At 47.2% G+C, this 22277-nt stretch overlaps 1 long non-coding RNA gene across 1 annotated transcript in view; it reads right to left on the bottom strand.

Annotated features, from left to right (window-relative positions):
• Positions 1 to 3343: 3343 nt before the first annotated feature.
• LOC137640503 (uncharacterized) overlaps positions 3344 to 22277 on the bottom strand; it is a 69322-nt gene continuing 50388 nt past the window's right edge. The window contains exon 2 of the long non-coding RNA XR_011044371.1: positions 3344 to 4848. This is a non-coding gene — a long non-coding RNA (uncharacterized lncRNA). The remainder of the gene's footprint in view (positions 4849 to 22277) is intronic.

Raw genomic sequence — 22277 nt, 5'->3', positions numbered from 1 at the left:
ATCCAGAATAGAGACCACTACAATGCTCTTATGTAATGCTTTTAAGATGGTTTAAATCTTTGATCATCCCATCAATAATCAAAATAAGTTAGTCCTTAAGTAAACAAGTAATGGAAAGAGCTTAAGCCATGAGGGCCTGTACAACACAGACCTCGACACAACTGAAAGAAAACCTGAATATCAGGTTGTTTACAATTTTTGAACTGTTAAACTTCCCACTATTGCAGGACCAATCAAAAGTTATAATAAATAGCATAGGTATACCTCCAAGAGAGTATGTGATGAGTGTCAACCGACACCTCCCTATATCTTTCTTTTGCAATTTAACAACAAACATGCTAGAATACATGTTGTAGTGAATAACTGACGTAAAAGAATCTTTACAAAAGAGTTAAGAGTAATTTACATAAACACAAATACTTAAAAATGTTCAGTTTTAATATCAATGTCAAAACTAACTTCAAGTGATAAAAACATTACAAGAAAGTCCTGCTCTGAAGACGACTCAGAATCTCAACTGATTACTTGCGACTGAAGAGGCCTTTATATTCTTTAGAAATCACAAAAGACTCTCTGACTAAACATACAGAAAGCATAACAAAGAGTTCCTGGAAAACATAGTGATCTTACCACTACTACCTGACCTGGGTTTTGTATTTTTGCCAAATATTTTGAGGTACAAGAGAGGCCCTCAATTCTCTTACAAGAATTTTCGTTGAAGTTAATTTATTCTTTTGGGGATAAACAAATTAAAATGACAGACATTCTCAAATTTAAAACCCTTCAGTGATGCTCTTTTTAAAAGCTTAGTAGCTCCACTAGGAGAACTTCTTGTCCATTGTTAAACACAACAGTTCTGATTGGCGAAGACTGCATCTTTATCTTATATATCCTAAAAAGTTTTTTTGTATCTTACATCAACCAGTATTTAAGGAGACACATACATTTATACAGATATAGACATCCCTCCCAAAGTAATAATCGTGTACTTTCTACCTGGGGCAGTTAACAAGCATGTACAGTACTGTCATTCTGGAAATATATACAAAACTACGGAAATCTCTTTCGACTTGTAGGGGATTTTGGACATAGTATCCCTACATGTTCTTAATGTGCATCACTTTTGACGATCAATCTATATTTACCTATACATAAAACGAATAGTCTGGCCTATTCTTTACACATTCTCCTCTTTCCTCATGCACCTGACATTACTAAAATTACTAAAAATTCTTCTTCATTCAAGGGGTTAACTACTGTACTGTAATTGTTCAGTGGCTACTTTCTACTTAGTAGGGGTGGAAGAGACTCTTCAGCTATGGTAAACATATCTTCTAGGAGAAAGACACTCTAATATTATTGCAGCCATTCTCCTTATGAATAAATTACCAAAGGCCTACAAAGCCTTCCTGACTATCAAATGTACTCCAGTGAAAAAGGTACTGTACTGTTAAAGTTTACAGTACTCAGAATTTAAGGAATTTTGTGGCATTGGCATTTTATGAGGTCAGATTAAAAACCAGAGAAAAAACATTGTAACAACAATGTAAAAAAAACTCTGGAAAACTGTACTCACAAAATGCCAATGCCACACAATTCCTTAAAGGAATCCCAAGTTTTATGGGCTGTCAGAACGAGAGCATGTGTCCAATACAAAGTGGAGCAATTGTAAACAAACCGTCCAAGGTTACTACTAAATACAAATACTGCCAAGTGTAATGCGGTATATAGAAACAGTAAGCTGTTCACAATTGTGTTCAATGAATCACCTTTGAAGATGATATATATATATATATATATATATATATATATATATATATATATATATATATATATATATATATATATATATATATATATATATATATATATATATATATATTTATATATATTTATATATGTATATGTATATATGTATATGTATATATATATATATATATATATATATATATATATATATATATATATATATATATATATATATATATATATATATATATATATATATATATATATATATATATATATATATATATATATATATATATACTTTCTTAACAAGATTTGTAAATAAAGAAAATCTGGTGTCATAACAGCATATTTTCTTTGAGAAACACTAAACTAACACATTTTGTGCTGATTAGTTAGATTAAATGTGTTTAGAACAGAATTGACAATTGTAAGTTGCTGAGAGACTGGGTATTATTCTAACACCACCTATGATGAAACTAATAAACTAATCAAGATATTTTGATTGCAAATGTGTTTTAGCTACTGCATTATCACCTTGAGTGCGGCTCAGAGAAAACTTACTTGATGTTAATTATTTCACAATCTCACCAACAAACAATACCTGTCCCGTATGGCATTATAGGCTAGATGTAGAATGTCTTTCACAGCCTATCAAAAACATTTTACCCTCTGCAATTCATGCACACTATGTAGGTATTTACAAAAACTTTGAAATTACTTCAGGTTTTCCCACTTAAGATTGGACATACAGTACTCGATATATGATTATTTTGTTTCTGCAGGGTAATAGCGACCAAAAGAAAAGAAAAAAGATTTCTGCTACAAAAACACAATGCTGAATTTGATGCCTATGATATTAATGGCACGAACATTATGAAAAAACGAAAACAAGTCACTTAAACGTTTAAAGGCTGCTCATGAATGGCAGAGACAAGGGACAGTGACCAGGCAGTGGCTGGTGATGATTCAGTAAGTAGACCTATAGGCTCCCACAAACACTCTATCCTTAGCTCACAAGGATAGCGAGATTGAAGACACTAAAGAAACTATCGAGTTTAAGCAGACTCGAACACCAGTCAACCAAGCGCCAATAGTTTATGAACAGTCAGAATAGAAAATGCAATAAGGAAAAGCTTACCAGAGCTTAATAATGGACTAAAAGACATGCCAAAAAGATGTTCAGATATCACTTAAAGTAAAGATTTGGGTCTAAAAACAGACCTTTTAGTTTATAAACAGCAGTTAAAATACAAAAGGCAATAAGGAAAAGCTTAACAGCACTTAATGATGGAATAAAAGACATGCCTAAAAGATGTTCAGATATCACTTAAGGGAAAGATTTTGATCTAAAAACAGACCTTTTAGTTTGTCAACAGCAGTTAAAATACAAAAGGCAATAAGGAAAAACTTAACAGAGCTTAACGATACACTAAAAGACTTGCCAAAAAGATGTTCAGATATCACTTAAGAAAAACAGTTTGATCTAAAATCGGACCTTTTCAATCAAACAAGATGTTGCCACTTCTGCAGTATGTGTACAGTATCACACCCTAATAGAATTATTAACAGGCAGAATACATTTAAAAGTATCTTAGCAAAAGGGGACAAAAATTTTTCTTTTCATACAAGTTGAGAAAATGGATGCATTAGTCATTTATCAAAGAGCTAGAGACCAAAAACAGTTACCAATTTTCTACAAAATTAGTTAAGTAGAACCCAAGAATCCTTTTACAGAATCTTCTTTCTGATAAAAAGGCTTCCCTCTAAAATTGAGTTTATTCCAAAAATCAAAATTAATATTTCTAAATGGGACATTTTGTAAACTCCTAACGTATTCTGCCTATCAACAATGTAATAAAATTACCAAGCAAGCCCTAAAAATTTTGTAAAATTTGAATATAGCTGAGGAACAGAATGCCAAGATGTCTACTCAATATGAAGAGTATAAATTACATGGAACTGCTCTGTGTTGAATATACCTGATGAGAATAATTCTTCATCAGTAATTAAGCCTAGATATGTAAATCATGTGACCTTTGCAGATGAATTCTATTAAGTTCAAAGTAATGTTCTATGAGTATTTCTTGCTGCTAAGTTGCAACGAATAATATTGAACGCGTTGAATCATAGAGAAATTCAACTATGACAGCAACGAAACCTAAACAAGTACCACACAAATTCTATCGAAAGTCTTCCTCCTGAAAATAATGATTTCCCTAAGCCTGGTATTTTATGACGTCTATAATGTTAACTGTGATATATCACGGTATGTACTGTATAAAGCTTTATAGGTTTCAAATGTTCCATACAAAGCACAAACTATAAGCATTGAAGGCTATTATACTTTTATGTAAATGGTCAGGTTTAACTTTACCCTTCGACTGAAAAACTGATGATCCTAACAGCCAAAACTTTTTCAAAATAGTAATAACTTTTCTTAATACCTACAATTACTAACATCCAAGTCTAAATTCATAAAAAAAACCCATATTTAAATAGTACACCTTCATTTCTTTCTGAATCTCCTATCTTCAGCATATAAAACATGTGTCTTTCCATACATCCCCCTATATAAATACAGTACTCTAGTGTGAAATAACTATAGATATGCTGTGCATTATAACATATAAAAAGAGTTTACTCCTCACCTGAAGTAGACAGATTTAAGCTACAGACACCTGTTCTTCATTATTATATACTTTTAAAGAATACCTAATGTTTCTCATTCAAAAAATTATATATACATTACACCTCTACGACTTCCCATGTAATACATTATTCATTTAACACTGAAATATGGTAAGGATTTATTTTCTTCTTTCATTAGGTTACGAAACTGTTGATCTGACCAAGAATTACAGAGTCTCATACTACTTAGGCTCATGTATTCAATTTTCTTTCAAATGGTTTTTAAATAAATAAAGATCTGTCAAGGAACAGAAAAGTAGTAAAAGCTTGAAGTAAATGTTGAAGTTTGAAGTATTTTCTTTCTGAGGAGAAGAATCGGATCCAATTTCTCCACGGAATTCACATCCTTTGGGATACTTGAATTTGGTGGTGGGATTCTCTTCATACAGTCATAATTGAGTCCAACATCTGTAAAAGAAACCACGATTTTAACATATTTTTTCATGATCCGTTTTAATGTGATTAAAATAATATAATTCCATAAAACTCCAAAATAATAATGTGCATTCCTTGAATTTTTATACTATACTTGAATAGGGTAATTCATAAAGACTAAGGAGGTGAAAAATATCATACTAAAATAGCACGTCATTTCAAAACACTAATAAAAACTGTACGTTAATAAAACACTCAAAAATGAGAAAAACAGAATTAAGAACTCTGACAAAATAAACAGTGACATTTAATCTGCTTAACTGTTACTGTTCACTTGCATTTTATACAACAACAAATGCAGCCATTCCTAGTCCAATGTAGGACAAAGGCGTCAGTCATGGCAATTTTATTTCTGGGATTTGGCCAGTTTTTATCACCTCACTAGCCAGTGTGGATTGGTGATGATGGAAGATTTTCATCTGATCACTCACAACAAACCAACCTGGCATGGGTGGCCCTTACTAGTGCAACTTTGCTAATCCTGGCGATAGGCAAACCCTTCCACCACATTAAGATATCCCCACTCAGAAAGAGCTTTCTTTACAGTTATGAGTTAAATTTTTTTTATTACAATTTCATTATTATTACTGTATCAACATATAATTATTTTATTACAAACCAATTGCTTTACATCAGCCCAACTTGGGGTAGCAGACATCTCCACACACTTGAACTGCACAGAAGTTCAGTTTTCTACGATATAATATGTAATCAGTTCCTCGAGCAATGCTGGTGTGAAACTGGTCCTTCTCCACATTAGAAAAGAAATGGCAAATGGCATTAACCAACTCTATTACAGTAGACTAGATATGCAAAGCTATTATTATTATGAATAGCTAAGCTACAACCCTAGTTGGAAAAGCAGGATGCTATAAAACCAAGGGATCCAACAGGGAAAAATAACCCAGTGAGGAAAGGAAATAGGGAAATAAACTATATAAAAAGTAATGAATAAAGCATATAAAATAGCTTAAGATCAGTAACAACATTGAAATAAATGTCATATGAGGAGAGTCATGTCACTCTGCTCAACACAAAAATATTCTCTCAAGTTTGAACTTCCGAAGTTCCACCGATTCAATTACCGGAAATATCATTCCACAATATGATCAAAGTTGGAATAAAACTTGTAGAAAACCATGTACTGCAGTATTGAGCACTCAATTATACGCAGGTGAAGCAGAGTCGCAGAATATGACAAATTCGAAGATAATTTGTATTTTTCCTAACCATACAAACCTTAGCTATTTACAGAGGGTTTACCTTCTAGCGCAGCTGAAATGGCGAGCCATTAGAATTTAACGAGGGTGTATTACCCCCGCACTAGTTAGCGGGGGGGTAGGGGAGTGGTAGCTAGCTACCCCTCCCCCCCTCACACACAGATGAATGCTCACTTTCACTTAGAGGTAGGACTTGTCTTGGGGGACAGGGCTGGCGGGCAAATATGTGTAAATAGCTAAGGTTTGTATGGTTAGGAAAAATACAAATCATCTTTGAATTTGTCATTTGTTCCATAACCGAAATACAAACCACGCTATTTACAGAGGGTGACTTACCCCTTAGGTAGGGTGGAAAGTCCCCAGCCATACTGGCTTTGGCTTTACCCGGGGACTCAGAATCCGAGTGAGTCGCACTCGAGAAAAGGAGTCCCTGCACCTCACAAGTTCCTTGCTCCGCAAGGAACCGTGTGGCCTACATAAGCTTGTGTGTGAAGGAAGAAGTGTGACCCGTCCTAGGCAGTTGACCTGGAGTTCCAGAAGGAACTCTGGGTTAGGACGTTCCCAATACCACCTCGTCAGGGTATGGGGGACGCGACAGTATTGACTCAATACTCGGAACACAAGGAAGCATGGTTTACCTGCAGAGGTTCGAGGTCAGCTATGCAGAGACCAGGATGCTGCTTCCCCGTAGAGGGGATGATGAAGAAAGAAATAAGAGCCAGACATACTTCTTTCGTTCATGCAGACTAAAACCTGATAACAATGCCCTCAACCTTCTGCTACCTGTCCAAAAAGGAGCCTGAGGTTAGACCAGCTGTTGTGTAGCCACCACAGAGCGATAGAAAACGTATCGAGACTCCTGTGGGTCACGCCCTGCAGGAAGCGGGCTGCAAAGGTCATTAGACGCTTCCAGACTCCAGCTTGTAGCACCTGCGTCAAGGAGTAGTATTACTCGAAGGCGAGGGACGTTGCGATGTATCCAACATCATGCTGTAGGGCGACGTGACGGGGGAGGGTCTAGAGACAGGCCGAGATGAATGTCCTTGAGTCCGGGCTGAAGAGGTATACTGGTGACTCTCCCCCGTGTCCTCCTTGTGCTCCCAAATCGGCTGCAACTGAGGACAAACTGCAGCTGTTCCCAGCGCTAACCTCTCGATTCCTTTACTGGCAAGAAGGAGAAGGTCTTGGGACATCAGATACAGAATGGAGACTCGAAATCTTGAATGAATTGGACAGAAGGGCCGGGACCCCCAGATTCTGAGTCTAGCCAACAACTCAGGAGCGAACTTGAATGTTGCCTTCCCCTCTTCCTTAGAAAGGGGGGAGTCGTAAGAGACCAAGAAGATTGCTTACACACTGGCCGTGGCCAGAGTGAGCAGGAGACCCAAGGCGGAATACAATCCGAGGCCTGTCGTAAAGGGTCTTGAGAAGATCTCTTAAAGGACTAAAAGTCCGAGCCATGCTCCAAGTTGGAGGTCTTCCTCCAACTAGGGCAGGGACGATAGTAGCTTCGCATGAGCGAGGATAGATCCAGCGGGCAGGAAAAAGTTATTCCTTTAAGCCTGAAGGTCAGGGAAAGGCTGAGCGGCAGGCTTCATTGCCGAGAGCGGAAAGGAGTTTCCTCCCGCCGAAAGGCAATAAGACCGTTATTGCTGGAGAAGAGGCCTCAAGGGAAGAGGTATATCTCCCACGGCACCAACCACCTTAGACTCTTCACTTTGCCTGGAAGACCCCTGCGGATGACTATCGCGGATGACGCGACCTCCGTACCGCGACTGTAGTGGGTTGTCTCTTCTTGAGGAGGAGGAGTAGTGTCTCCAGGCATGAAGCCGAAGAGGCGCCCCGGTTCGGGAGAGATGTCGCAGTGTGGTTGTTTGAGTAGTCTGCGCCGTGGGAGAAGCTCTCCCGGGAGTTCCGTCAGGGGAAGCAGAGGGTCCAGAAACCGTTCTGCGCATAGTCCCAGTGGAGCTCTCCCATTGAAAGGTTGACAGACAACCTGGTCTTGTTGAGACCCATTGTCCACAGACAAAAAGGAGGGAAGACGCAGGCGTCGAAGTTGTCCCACCATCACCGGAATGCATCTTGCCAGAGTCTCGGGGTCTGAGACTGGGGGGAAGAACAGCGGAAGCTTGAGGTTCCAAGCTGTCGCGATCAGGTCCCCCAGACAAGCACTTGCTGGTTACCCAAGGTCAAAGACCCCCAGGTACACTCTCTCTACGAGGCTCTGCTCGGATAGTCGGAGAGAACATTCCCCTGCCTGGAATGAGAGAGCCGATGGTAGTATTGAGATAATCTCAATCATCCCGGTATCTCTACTGCAAGATGTGAAGGTGTGAAAATGTGTCCCCTGCTGGTTAGAATACGCCAGAATCATGAAGTCGACGCGCAAGGGGCGACTCGGCAGGAGCTGTAGGATCTGTAGAGGGGCCAGACTAAGGCCCCTAAGCCTGCCTGAATGATGGAGAGGTATCCTTCAGGTCTTGACCATAGGCCTAGACCGGAACATGCCCCCCCTTTCCTTTGACGAGTCCGAGAACAGCATCAAGAATGTGGGGAAAGGACGAGAATATCCACTACCATCAAGAGGATCCATAGGTCAACACCCATTGCAGGTCTAATAGTTCCGCTGGTCCCATAGGGGCCAGGAAGTCCGGTTAAACATTGCCTGAAGCCACCGGAACTTGGACCGCCCCACATGGAACTTATCCTGAGGCGACCGTTCGGACTATAGACGGGTCAATGAGAAAAGGAGAACTAGGAAACGCTCCAAGATAGGGCTGAAAGCTCTGCTTGACTGAGAACAGGTACTGCGACTCTCCTCAGTCTTGCCACAGTCAACTGAAAGGAAGGCTCGGAGGATGTGGTAACAGAATCTGGCGTCCCCAGGTGGTCACCCATCCAAGTACCGACCAGAACCGACGTTGCCTAACCTCGCTGGACGGACGAGAAGCAGGGTTTCCAACGTGGTAAGGCCATTGACTCAATATCATGGCCAGATATTCCAGATGTTGAGGCAGAAGAAGAGAAGGCTCCAAGCAAAATACCATGAACCCACACTCATGGTAAGCATCCGGATGCTTGTCCCGGCGCTGAGGAAGGTCGAACCCGAGCCTATTGGAGTTGACCAGCCCTCCAAACAGCAGAGGCGGCGGAAGCCTGCACCTGAGCGGCCATGAGGAAGGCAGGGAGAGTTCTCTGGGGAAAAAAACCTGCTATGCCACGGCGGGATAGCCACACTGCATCATAAGCAGGAATACTTGCAGTCTAGGCTGAATTCGACGAGCTCCCTGGAAGATGGATGGAATGGAAACTGAAAGTACTCGTCCTTCCGATCCAGGGTTTAAGGAGTCCTGTCGCCTCGTTACCAGTCTGATCGATTCTGCTGTTCTACGCTGGCCGAAGTTTGTTCGACAAACTTGATCAGGGCTGAGAGGTCGACTACGGGACTCCCCTCTCAGATCCTTCCTTACAAGAAAGGATCGACTGAAGAGGCCGGGGGTGAAGCCGTCGATGATCCTATGGAAGACCTTCGCCTAAGGTATGGATCATTCTGCCCAACCGGGCAACTCTTGCTGACGCTATGGCATAGAGGTTCAGAGACACTGAATTCGCTGACAGAGACGGCAGGCGCGATATCCTTGGCTGATCACAGAGATTGTGCGGGAATGGGCATCGGGAAGCTGTCATTCGGATGAGTAACCTTAAGCATCCTCCCAGCGAAAAACCTGCAATCCTAGAGTTTGTGAACTCTGCCGCTCCTTTTAGGACTATGCCCCCCCCCGGGGGAGCCTCCCGTGCCATCTGTTCCTGACAAGAGGAAACTGCAATTGGACACCTTGTCCCAGTTGTCGTAGCCGATAAATTAGGCCGACGTGGTTGAAAGAAAAGGGCGCTGGAGCCCTGCAGAGTCTGGAAGAAAGCGCCTTGGAGGAGTGAAGACGGAAGTCGATTTCCTCCGCACAGCCGCTGTCTAAATCTCTGTCCTTGGGCACAAACAAACTCTTCTCAAGGATGGAAGGGTGTCTGAGGTCGTCGACCTCCACAGATGAGACACCCGAAGGAAGCCCTCAGTCAGCGCGTCCAGATGGTACAACATCGAGCTTGTCCGCAAGTTAGATACTTAACGACGAAAGGCCAAGGTGCCTGAGCTCGAGAGGAGGAAAGTACCCATGATCTTCCTGTAGCTTCCTTGAACCAAACCTCGGGCCGTAACCGAGGAGGGAAAGGACCTGGTAAGCCCCCAGAGGAAGGGGTAAGCAGTCACCCCTTGTCCGATGGAGAAATCTCGAACAGAAAGCCCCCTCGCCAAAAATCCTTCCAGGGAATGACGGGGAAGGGCTAACCCAGGTTCTGGAAAGAGGAGTATTGCTCAGATCTCCCTGAAGTTTCTCCTATTCTTGCAAGTGCCATGCTCTGCGTTTACGGGGTGAGGCCATGTTCTGGAAATATGCTCCAGAAGAACTCGCCAGGCTGGCCATGCTGCGAAAACTCCATTGGGAATCGAGGTCGCAATAGCCCTGGAGCTCGCGCGATGGTAATTCAAAGATTTGCGCGTGGGCGAACATGGAAGCGCCCATGTGCGGTAACGCAGGAACGCAAACGAAGGTGAGCGAAGGAGCGCAGAAGGAAGGCGAGCGTGGTAGGAAGGGCGAGAGCTGGTGGTCGGCGAGCGATAACCCATAGACGAGCAATGGATACTGAAAGAAATAAGCCGACGTTTGTGCGAAGAAACACTGTAGGTTCGGGCGACGGAACACCGTTGGTTCGCGCGACGGCATGCGACGCAACACCGTCGGTTCGCGCGACGGAACACCGTCGGTCCTCGCAACGGAACACCGTCCGTCTGCGCGATGGAAAACCGTTGGTTCGCGCGCTGGCGAACATTGGAGAGCATGGGCGCGGACGCGCATGAGCGTAGACATGCAGGCACGTGGGCGTGTGGGCGTGTGGGCGCGCAGGCGAATAATCGCGCGGGCGCACAGGCGAGCGGTCGCGCGGGCGAACGGTCGCGCGGGCGCGCAGGCAAGCGGTCGCGAGCGTGGGCAGGTGAATGAGCGCGAGTCCGAGGCGGCGAACGCAAGCGTTAGCACGATGGCGAGGAAACGCGCTGCCGCGTTGGCGAGGAAGACCGCTGGCGATATGGATCAACAGGCGATCGGTGGTGAGCTGGTGAGAGTTAACGCGCAGGTTGGCGATGGCGCGTTGTGGCATGCCGACGCGATGGCGATCAGCATGCGCAGGTGGGCGGTCGCGCGATGGCGATCAGCATGCGCAGGTGGGCGATCGCACGATGGCGATCAGCATCCGCAGGTGGGCGGTCGCGCGATGGCAATCAGCATCCGCAGGTGGGCGGTCGCGCGATGGCGGGCAGCATCCGCAGGTGGGCGGTCGCGCGATGGCGGGCAGCATCCGCAGGTGGGCGATCGCGCGATGGCGAGCAGCATCCGCAGGTAGGCGATCGCGCGATGGCGAGCAGCATGCTCAGGTGAGCTAGTAGCTGGCGAACCATGTTCCTTCAGAAGTGTTGGAGAACGTTGGCGTGCCGGCTGTAACACACGCGGGCGATCCGGAGATCGCCGAGAGACAGGTGATCGCTGGCGAGCTGATGATCGCTGGCAAGCTGATGATCGCTGACGAGCAGAAGGCAACGCGTGGAAGCCTGCGCATAGAAGAAGAGTCCTTGACCCCGACCTGAACCGAAGTTCTAGATCGCGAGGGCGAATGTGGGCACACAGGGCGCGTAACAGGAACCAACAGGAACAGCAGGGATGATCATCATGAGGCGCTGACAAACAGGAGAGCGCTGATGAGCAGGAGAGAACACAGCAGAAGGGCACGCAGGGGAACCCTGACACGCAAGGGAAGACCCCCCGTGGGAGGCAACCCTTTGCCCCGAAGGGATCGTTGTCCGTCGGGAGACTGATGACCGTCGGAAGACCGTTGTCTGTCCGCCGGGAGACTGATGTCCGTTGGAAGACCGTTGTCCGTCGGGAAGACCGTTGCCTCTCGGAAGACGAGATCAGACTGCTGTCCATCTGCACCAAGGCGGAAGATCCAGAAAAGGAGTTGTAGGCTGCAAACAGAGATTCAAAAAGGCGCCTCTTAGCACCCTTATAAGGAGATGAGAGGCCCTTACGACGAGGCGGACGGTGGGCCTTACGGCGAGAGAGGCCAACAGCAACAGCAACAGAAGAATCCTCCAAAGAGGAGTCTCTATGAGTGTACTCTCTCGCGAACGAAAGAGAAACACTTCGTAGAAGAGACTGGTCAGCCAGTGACCTAAAAGGAGCAATCCTCCAAAGAGGAGCTCCTGCAGTTGCCCAGCCCCTTGAGCGAAACTGCAGGTGTGATCGCTCAGCACCAAGAGCATAGTCGCACGAAAAAAAGGCAAGAGAAGACCCCCCCAAAAGGGGAAAAACTCAAGCCTGGACAGGAAAAACTTCCCTCAGAAGGAAAGTTACCCGCCCAAGGAGGCAAGCCTCCTGAGAGTTCTAAAATGAACTGGAGAGCTGTCCGTCGTCACGGGAGTACTTCCAGTAGAAGGAGACATGCCCCTGACGAAAATACAAGGGGGGAGGCAGCAACAGCCGAATCCCCAGGTCTCAACAAGACAGCTTACACCGTTGCCATATTACAGAAACGAACTAGATCGGTAACTGTAAAAAAATAAAACAAAAATCATTAGTACACATTCATTCCCCCGGGAAGGCTCCGAAGGGGAATCCCGAGGGAAAGGAAACAAAAACTACACAACAGGCACGTGCCCTCACAACCACTTACACTCACGGAAGGAGAGCTGTAACCAAAACAGAATTATAACAATTATAATTATGTAACTATGTAATTATGTAATTTAAAAATGAATGAACACTAAAGAAAGAACGAAAACCCAGAAAGGAATCGTTCTACAAGCTGAAAAAAAAAAACAACTACAATTAGATTCATAAACTGAGACAAACGTACGGCGTAGCAACCCGCCCCTACACGGAAAGGAAGCTACAAGGGCGTAGTAACACGTAGTAAAAGGGTGAACGACCTCAAGAGAGAGAGAGAGAGAAAGACATAAGTCAAACTCGATCGCCACCCATAAAATTACGCCGTGGTGGCCTAACTGCCGAGGACTCCACGTAGATATCGTACACTATACACACAAATCTGAAAAGGAAACTTACTGATTTCTATACTCAAATATATATACAAACATGAAAACATGTTTACATATATATTGAGTAAATGAAAAGTAAGCGATTAAGTAAAGACAAAACAAACAATGGCTGCCGAGAGAGGACCAAGACAGAGACGTCTGTCACAGTCCGAGCCAAAAGTGAAAGTGAGCATTCATCTGTGTGTGAGGGGGGGGGAGGGGTAGCTAGCTACCACTCCCCTACCCCCCCCCCCCCCGCTAACTAGCACGGGGGTAATACACCCTCGTTAAATTCTAATGGCTCGCCATTTCAGCTGCGCTAAAAGGTAAACCCTCTGTAAATAGCGTGGTTTGTATTTCGGTTACGGAACAAATATACATTACACAACTCAGCATGAATAGGCTATGGTATAGAGAGTAATGAGGTTTACATTTAAGGCAGTGAAAAGATTCATTGGTATAACTGAATTAATCACACACAAATAAAGACATATCACTAAGATCTAGACTGGCATTCCTATATACTGTACTCAATTATAATGGCATCTACGTAACAACCAAAATAGTATAAGGCCAATTCTCTTAAATAGATTTCCCACACTACTGAAGAACACTGTACCCATCATAAACTTATTTCAATGTTTTAAAAGCAAGACAAATTCGAAGATAATTTATATTTTTCCTAACCATACAAACCTTAGCTATTTACATTGGGTTTACCTTGTAGCGTAGCTGAAATGACGAGCCAATAGTTTTTAACGAGGGTTATTAACCCCGCGCTAGTTAGCGGGGGGTAGGGGAAGGGTAGCTTGCTACCCCTCCCCCCCCACACACCGGTGATTTGCTTCACTTCACTTAGAGGTAGGACTTGACTTGGGGGCCAGGGATGGTGGGCAAATATGTGTAAATAGCTAAGGTTTGTATGGTTAGGAAAAATACAAATTATCTTCGAATTTGTCATTTGTTCCGTAACCGAAATACAGTACAAACCACGCTTTTTACATTGGGTGACTTACTCCTTAGGAAGGGTGGAAAGTCCCAAGCCTTACTGACTTTGGCTTTGCCCGGGGACTCAATCCCTCAGTGAGTAGCACTTGAGAGAAGGAGCCCCTGCACCTCACAAGTTCCTTGCTTCGCTAGGAACGAGTGGCCTACATAAGTTGTGTATGGAGGAAGGTGTGACTCGTCCTATGAAGTTGACCTTGAGACCTTTAGATAGGAATCTAGGATAGGACGTTCCTAATACCACCTCGCCAGGGTATGGGGGACGCAACAGTATTAAGCTTAATACTAGGAGCACAAGGAAGCATGGGTTACCTGCAGAGGTTGAGGTCAGCTATGCGAGGACCAGGATGCTGCTTCCCCAAGAGAGGGGAGAATGAAGAAAGAAGTAAGGGTCAGACATACTCTTTCATCCACGCAGACTAAAACCGGGTAACAACGCCCTCAACTTACTGCTACTTGTCCATAAAGGAGCCTGAGGTTAGACCAACTGTTGTGCAGCCACCACAGGGCCGATAGAAAACGTATCGAGGCTCCTGCGGGTCACGTCTTGCAGGTAGTGGGCTGTGAAGGTCGTCTGACGCTTCCAGACCCCAGCTTGAAGCACCAGCGTCACAGAGAAGTTTCTCTTGAAGGTGAGGGACGTAGCAACACCCCTGACATCGTGTGCCCTAGGGCGACGTGACGGAAGAGGGTCTGGATTCAAGGCATGGTGGATAACCCTTCGAATCCAAGCTGAGATGGTGTTCCTGGTGACTCTCCTCTTCGTCCTGCCTGTGCTCACAAACAATGCTCGCACTTGAGGACGGACTGCAGCCGTTCTCTTCAAGTAGTGCCTCAGACACCTCACTGGACATAGTAGCAGCTGGTCTGGGTCGCTTGTTACAGAGCAGAGACTCGCGATCCTGAAAGAGTCGAACCGAGGATCCGGCACTCCAGGATTCTGAGTCTTGGCTACAAACTCAGGGATGAACCTGAACGTTACCTCCCCCCATCCCCTTGAATGGGCGATGTCGTACGAGAGACCATGAAGTTCACTAACCCGCTTGGCCGAAGCCAAAGCGAGCAGGAAAGCCGTCTTAAAAGACAGGTGGCGATCGGAGGCCTGGCGTAATGGTTCGAAGGGAGGTCTCTTAAGAGCCCTGAGGACCCGAACCATGTTCCAAGGAGGAGGTCTCACTTCTGACTGGGGGCAGGTAAGCTCATAGCTAAGTATGAGTAGAGAGAGTTCTAGCGAGGAAGAAATATCCACGCCTTTCAGCCTGAAGGCCAAGCTTAAGGCTGAGCGATAGCCTTCCACTGCCGAGACAGAAAGACGCATTTCCTCCCGCAGATAAACGAGGAAGTCCGCTATTGCTGGAATAGTGGCATCGAGTGGAGAGATACCCCTCCCACGACACCAGCCACAAAAGACTCTCCACTTCGCCTGGTAGACTCCCTCAGAGGACCTTCACAGGTGCCGAGACATTCTCTCCGCAACCTGTTGCGAAAAGCCTCTCTCCATGAGGAGACGCTGGATAGTCTCCAGGCGTGAAGCCGAAGCGAGGCCACGGCCTTGTGAGGGACGTTGGAGTGGGGTTGTCTGAGAAGCTCGTGTCGTGGAGGAAGTTCCCTCGGGAGCTGCAGAAGGTCCGGGAACCTTTCTGTGTGATGCCATAGCGGAGCTACCAGAATCATCGAAAAGTTGACCGATAGTCTGGTCCTGTAGAGCACGCTTCTCATCAGACAGGACGGTGGGAAGGCGTACACGTCGATGTTGTCCCACCGTTGCTGGAAAGCATCCTTCCAGAGTGCCTTGGGGTCCGAGACTGGGAAGCAGTACAGAGGCAGCTTGAAATTCAACGCTGTCGCGAACAGGTCCACGGTCGGGGAACCCAACAAAGTCAGGACTTTGTTGGCTATCTGAGGATCCAAAGACCACTCGGTACTCACTATCTGCGAAGCCCTGCTCAGACTGTCGGCAAGCACATTCCTCTTGCCAGGAATGAAGCGAGCTGATAGTGTTATCGAGTGGACTTCGGTCCACCTCAGAATCTCTACTGCAAGATGGGATAGCTGCTGCGAAAAAGTGCCTCCCTGCTTGTTGATAAAAGCCACTACCGTGGTGTTGTCGCTCATCACCACCACGGAGTGACCCGCAAGGGTCCGTTGGAACTGCTGAAGAGCCAGAAAGACGGCCTTCAATTCTAGCAGGTTGATGTGCAGGCACTTTTCTGATTCTGACCAAAGGCCTGAGGTCCTCTGGTTCAGAATGTGCGCCCCCCACCCTTCTTTTGACGCGTCCGAAAACAGAGTCAATTCCGGGGGGAGGACGAGAAGACTCACTCCCTTCCGCAGGTTCTCTTCGACCAGCCACCACCGCAAGTCCGTCCGTTCCAAAGATCCTATCGGGATCAGAATGTCCGGGGAATCGGATCCTTGATTCCACCGGGACTTGAGCTGCCACTGCAGGGATCTCATCCTGAGGTGGCTGTTTGGAACCAGACGAGCCAGGGAGGACAGGTGACCTAAGAGACGCAACCACAACTGGGCGGGGAGCTCTTCTCGCCTGAGGAAGGGTTCCGCCACCATCCTCAGCCTTGCTATCCTGTCGTCTGATGGAAAGGCTTTGTGGAGATCGGTGTCTATCAGCATGCCTAGATAAACCAGTCGTTGGGACGGCTGCAGAGAGGACTTCTCGAGGTTTACCACGATCCCCAGATCCTGGCAAAGACCTAGAAACCTGTCTCGGTGCCGAAGAAGGGTCGACTCCGAGTCTGCTAGGATCAGCCAGTCGTCCAGATAACGAAGGAGACGAATGCTGTTCCTGTGCGCCCAAGATGAAATCAGGGTGAACACTCTGGTGAACACCTGAGGAGCTGTGGAGAGACCGAAACACAACACCTTGAACTGGTAGATCTTGTCGTCTAGGCAGAATCTTAAGTACTTCCTGGAAGACGGATGGATTGGGATCTGGAAGTACGCGTCCTTTAGATCCAGTGTGCACTTGAAGTCTTGTGGTCTCACCGCAAGTCTGACCGTGTCCGCTGTCTCCATTCTGAACCGGGTTTGCTTGAGAAACCCGTTCAGAGCTGAGAGGTCGATGACAGGTCTCCAGCCTCCAGATGCCTTCTTTACAAGAAAGAGTCGACTGAAGAAGCCTGGAGAGCCGTCAACGACCTCCTGGAGAGCACCCTTCTTGAGCATGGTCTCGACTTCAGCCCGAAGGGCCAACCCCTTTGCCGATCCCGTGGCATAGGAGCTCAACGACACTGGATTCGCTGTCAGGGGAGGTTGAGATGTTGTGAACGGGACGCGATAGCCTTGGCCGATCACTGAAACCGTCCAAGCATCGGCCCCGTGTTGCTACCACCTGCGGACGCAACGCTGAAGGCATCCCCCCCCACAGGTGGACACGCAGGGGGACTGCCACCCCTAGGGTTTGCGGCCGCGGCCGCTACCCCTAGGAGTCTTGCCTCCCCTGGAGGACTTGCCGCCCCTCTTGACCTTGGCTGGAAAGGGCTGGGGCTTAGACACCACTTTCTTAACTGCCGGTGCCTGCTTCGGAGCCTTACGAGGCTACTGCTGCTGTTGCGGCGGAGCTGAAGGCTTATAGGGCCGAGCTGTAAGGGCCCTATGGAGGAGGGAGTCCATGCTAGATTTCCTCCACCTCTCAGCCGTTCGCTCCATATCTTGTGGCTCGAACAGATTCTCCCCAAGAAGGGAAGCATGTCTGAGCCTACACACATCCACGGCGGGGACCTTCGGGTGGAACCTCTCGGTCACCGCATCGCGTCGCTTCAAAACCGAGTTGGCCCACAGGGTGGTGACCTGGTGCGACAGGAACTCGATGGAGCGGGTGCCCGAGAGTATGAAGGTCTCCAGGGCCTTCCTATTAGTCTCCTTAGACAAGTCCTCGGAGCGCAATAGGATGCCCAGAGTACCTAGCCATATATCCAACCACGAAGTGGCCTGCATGGCGCACTTTGCGACCTTCTCATGGCTCAGGATCTCCGACGCCGAGAACGACACCTGCCGGGCAGAGAGCTTCTCAAGGGGAACTCCCTTAGCCAGCTCCTCCACAGAGTGATGGAGAGGAAGAGCGAGACTGGACTCACCCAAGATCTCAAAATACCTCCTCTGCTGGAGGAGGGATGAGTTTGTTCCCGGCAGAGGAACGACTGGAGGAGGCAAGAATCGCGAGCTGGGCGTTGGCCCTGGCTCTGGCACTCTTCAGACCCCAAGACCAGGGCATTGCCACACTGGACTTAGGGGCTTTCTGAATGCCGAACACTTCGTCCAAGACTGTGTCCTTGCCTTCTCGGGGAGCGATCACGGGGTCCATGAAACCGTTGAGTTGCCTCATCAGGCTCAGGACCTGCCAGAGGGCATGTTCAGATTCCTGCTGATCTCCTCCTTGCGGGCTCAGCTAAGTCTCCTGTCCCCAGAATCTCTTCCTGGGGCGAAGCGTGGACGTTCCCCCGGGGAGCCGCGGGTTCCCGGCGAATCCTTGAAGACGATTTCGGGATTGTCTTGGAGTCCTTGGATTCCCTCCTGGGAGGGATACAGGATCCCAACAAAGAGGTTTGAAGAGCCCCTTCCACACTAGACGATTCTCCTCCATGAAGAAAAGGCTCCCCCCTTGGTGCTGAGGGGAAGACTATCGCTTCACTGGACTCACCCGAGGACGGAAAAGCCTCGTCCACGCGAGAAGGAGAAAACGCTTGAGCAGGGGAAGGGGGCTTCCCGACAGACCTCCTAGGAACCAACTTCTCCCTGGGGGAAGTCACCACGAAGTCCACTCCTCTCTTTCTCTTCAGCTTAAGTGAGGCAGCCGTTGGTTTGTTGCCCTGATCGGCGAGTGCTTGCTTCATAACTCTCACTAACGCCCGCATCAGAGGACCAAACCAAGTCTGTTGTTTCACGGACACAAAGTCCGAAATCCTTGCTGGAGGAAAAGGGATCGGGCTATCCTTCGGAGTGGACACCACTGGACCTGCCTGAAAAGGAAAGGGGGAAGAAAGACGCACTGACCTCTCTGAAGTGTCTTCCCTGTCCTGCACAACAGTCCTGCGTTTTGATGGAGGCGATCCAGAGCGCTGTCTGGGAACACGCGTTCCTGCTGCTATCACTGGCTGTGAAATTTGGCGTGAACGGTGGTCGCGCGGGCGAGCGGGCGCGAGGGCGTACAGGCGAACGAGCGTGTGGGCGAGCCGGTGAGCGAATGCGCTGGCGCGCTGGCGAGGGAACGCGTTGCCGCGTGGGCGAGTGAGAACGTTCCGAAGATCGCTGGCGACGTTGGTCGGGAGACCTGTAGCACGAGGGAGAGCGATTGCGAGCAGGCGATCGGTGGTGGGCTGGCGAACGCTGGTGTGCAGGCGAGCGATGGCGCGTTGGCGCATTGGCGCATGGTGATGCGTTGGCGAGCGATAGCGCGTAGGTCGCGCAGGCGAACGATCGCGCGAGGGCGAGCTAGCAGAGGGAGAACCATGTCCTTCCAGAACCTCTGGGCGACGGCGCGTTGGAGAACGCATGCGCGCAGGCGATAAGTCATGTGGGCGACCCAGAGATCGCCGATGTTCAGGTGATCGCTGACGCGTTGGAGAACGCTGACGAGCAGGCGATTGTTGAATCGTCTGTGATCCCTGGCGAGCAAGAGGGCGACGCGTGGACTCCTGTGAATGAACAGTTGGCGCGGCGCATTCACGAACAGGAACAGGAAGCGTGTGGGCACGTGGGCGAACATGTGCTTTAGAAACACGCGCTGGAGAACGTGGGCGATGTTGTGCAGGAACAAGCTGAGGATTGCGAGGGCGCTCAGGAGACTGATGGCGCGCAGGGCGCCCAACAGGAACTGCAGGATATTCGGAGACCACAGGGGAGCGCTGGCGAACAGAAGGGCGATGATCCTCAGAGGAGCGCTGACGAACAAGAGAGCACTGACGATCAGAAGAGCACTGACGATCAGAAGAGCGCTGACGAGCAGGAGAGCGCTTGTGCGCTAACACTGCAGAAGGGCGAGCAGGGGAACGCTGGCGCGCTGGGCGCTCTTCAGGAACAACAGGTTGAAGGTTGTCCTCAGGAAAGCGCTGGCGAGAAGAAGGGCGAACATCAGGAGAGCGCCGGCGAACAGGTGAGCTCTGATGAGCAGGAGAGCGCCTGTGCGCTAACACTGCACGTGTAAGGGAAGAATCCCTTAGCCCCGAAGGGACCATTGCCCGTAGGGTGACGAGGTCAGGTTACTGAACATCTGCCCCAGAAGGTGAAGGTCTAGGCTGTCAATGAGGACGATGGACAGACATGTCTGTTCATCGCCGGAGCCAAAAGTGAAGTGAAGCAAATCACCGGTGTGGGGGGGGGGGTAGCAAGCTACCCTTCCCCTACCCCCCGCTAACTAGCGCGGGGGTAATAACCCTCGTTAAAAACTATTGGCTCGTCATTTCAGCTACGCTAAAAGGTAAACCCAATGTAAATAGCGTGGTTTGTATTTCGGTTACGGAACAAACAAATTTTAAAAGTAATTTGTAGTTTTCCTAGCTATAAAAACATAAGTCATTTGATCATCTTGCAATCCTGGCCATGAAAAAATACCTGGCTGACAGGCTCATGACTTTTGATTGGTGGACAATGACGTCACCTGTCAACCTACTCAGTTAATCTACTCGAGTTGATGTTTCAAAGCATAACGAACAAAGGAATAGAGAGAGAAAGAAACTGAAAACTGAAACAGAAAGCTAATTAACAGAACCAGGGCAATACTGAGAAAAACGTAAGATAGCTTGAAGGTCTCACTCCTCGGAAACTGAAGTGCCCCTTGCTCTTGTGCCCTCAGAGGCATGCCGCATGAAGACATGTCACTAAGTGATAAGGAGTCTTACTGATGATCATGTGTACGCGATGGGGCATCTAAATGTTTGAAAAAGCATTTAGAGCGATCTTGTGAGGTCACCAGCCTCAACTCAACAAGCTTTTGGAGTGTGGAAAGCTCAAGTGTCGTTGATCAGTACTAGCGCACAGATGAAAGTTCAAGTGTCACTAACCAGCATCAGCACACGTAGGGATGACCGAGCATTGGAAAATCTCGATACTTCAACCTACAATGTTAAGGGAAGTAGGTAACAGGTACCTAGTGGAATGAATGTCATAATCACTAGGAGAGTAAGTATAAGGAGTACTGTAATAGCTACATGGTGTTGTCCAATTGAGTGGTGAACGTGCGCATAGAAACCGAGCTCTTATAGACAGATCTTGGTGAGACTGGTCAGCTGAACAAAGGTGATGGAAAGGTCTTTGACGAGAAGGTCTACTGATGTCATCACACAAGCTTAACAATTGCACACTCCACCACGATCCTTCTGTTCGACAGTCGTCTTTCTACGAGTTTATCTCAATGTCTCAACAAAACTTTCTCTGAAGATGGAAGGTGAAGAAGGCAGTACCTTTCGTTTCCGACAGAAATGAAGTGTTCTCGGTCCCGTATGGAAAAACTCAAAGAAGGCACAGAAGGTCTAAAAGTTGAAGGAGAAAAGAATGAGCTAAAGCATTTCTTAGGTAACAGCTAAAGTGTTGACAAGTCCAAAGCCAATAATTCTATCTTAGCCTTCTTCTTTTTGCCAAGCTCTTGTACTGTACATGTCACAAAAGGATAATTGCGAACAGTTAACCCACCTGCTAAAAGTATAGAGATGATAAGGATGCACACAGAGCATGCCGATAAACCTGTCATTGTTTCGGCCAGGTTTACGAGAGCAAAACATCATCGCTTGTGGAGTCTCCATACAATCACATGCAAAAACTATTAGAAAAAGAACATGAAAACAGCCAGTTTATGGGGCAAAAGAGAAGTATGTCTTTATGCATTATACAGAATATTTTTCATAATTCGTATCATTCATTGCACTTTGATCTTCCCAGACTGTACCAGACAGTAGGTAGTACAGTACTAGGTATACAGTTAATTCTAAAAGTCATGCCTTCTACACCATAAGGCACAATACAAACAGTACTCTAGAAGTTTTATTCCAGTTGTGAGCAGATTGTGGAAAGATCTTCCTAAC

This window comes from Palaemon carinicauda, chromosome 5, assembly GCF_036898095.1.
Source record: "Palaemon carinicauda isolate YSFRI2023 chromosome 5, ASM3689809v2, whole genome shotgun sequence".
Lineage (NCBI taxonomy): Eukaryota > Metazoa > Arthropoda > Malacostraca > Decapoda > Palaemonidae > Palaemon > Palaemon carinicauda.
Note: the sequence above shows the minus strand (reverse complement) of the source record. Positions and strands in the feature narration are given on the sequence as shown.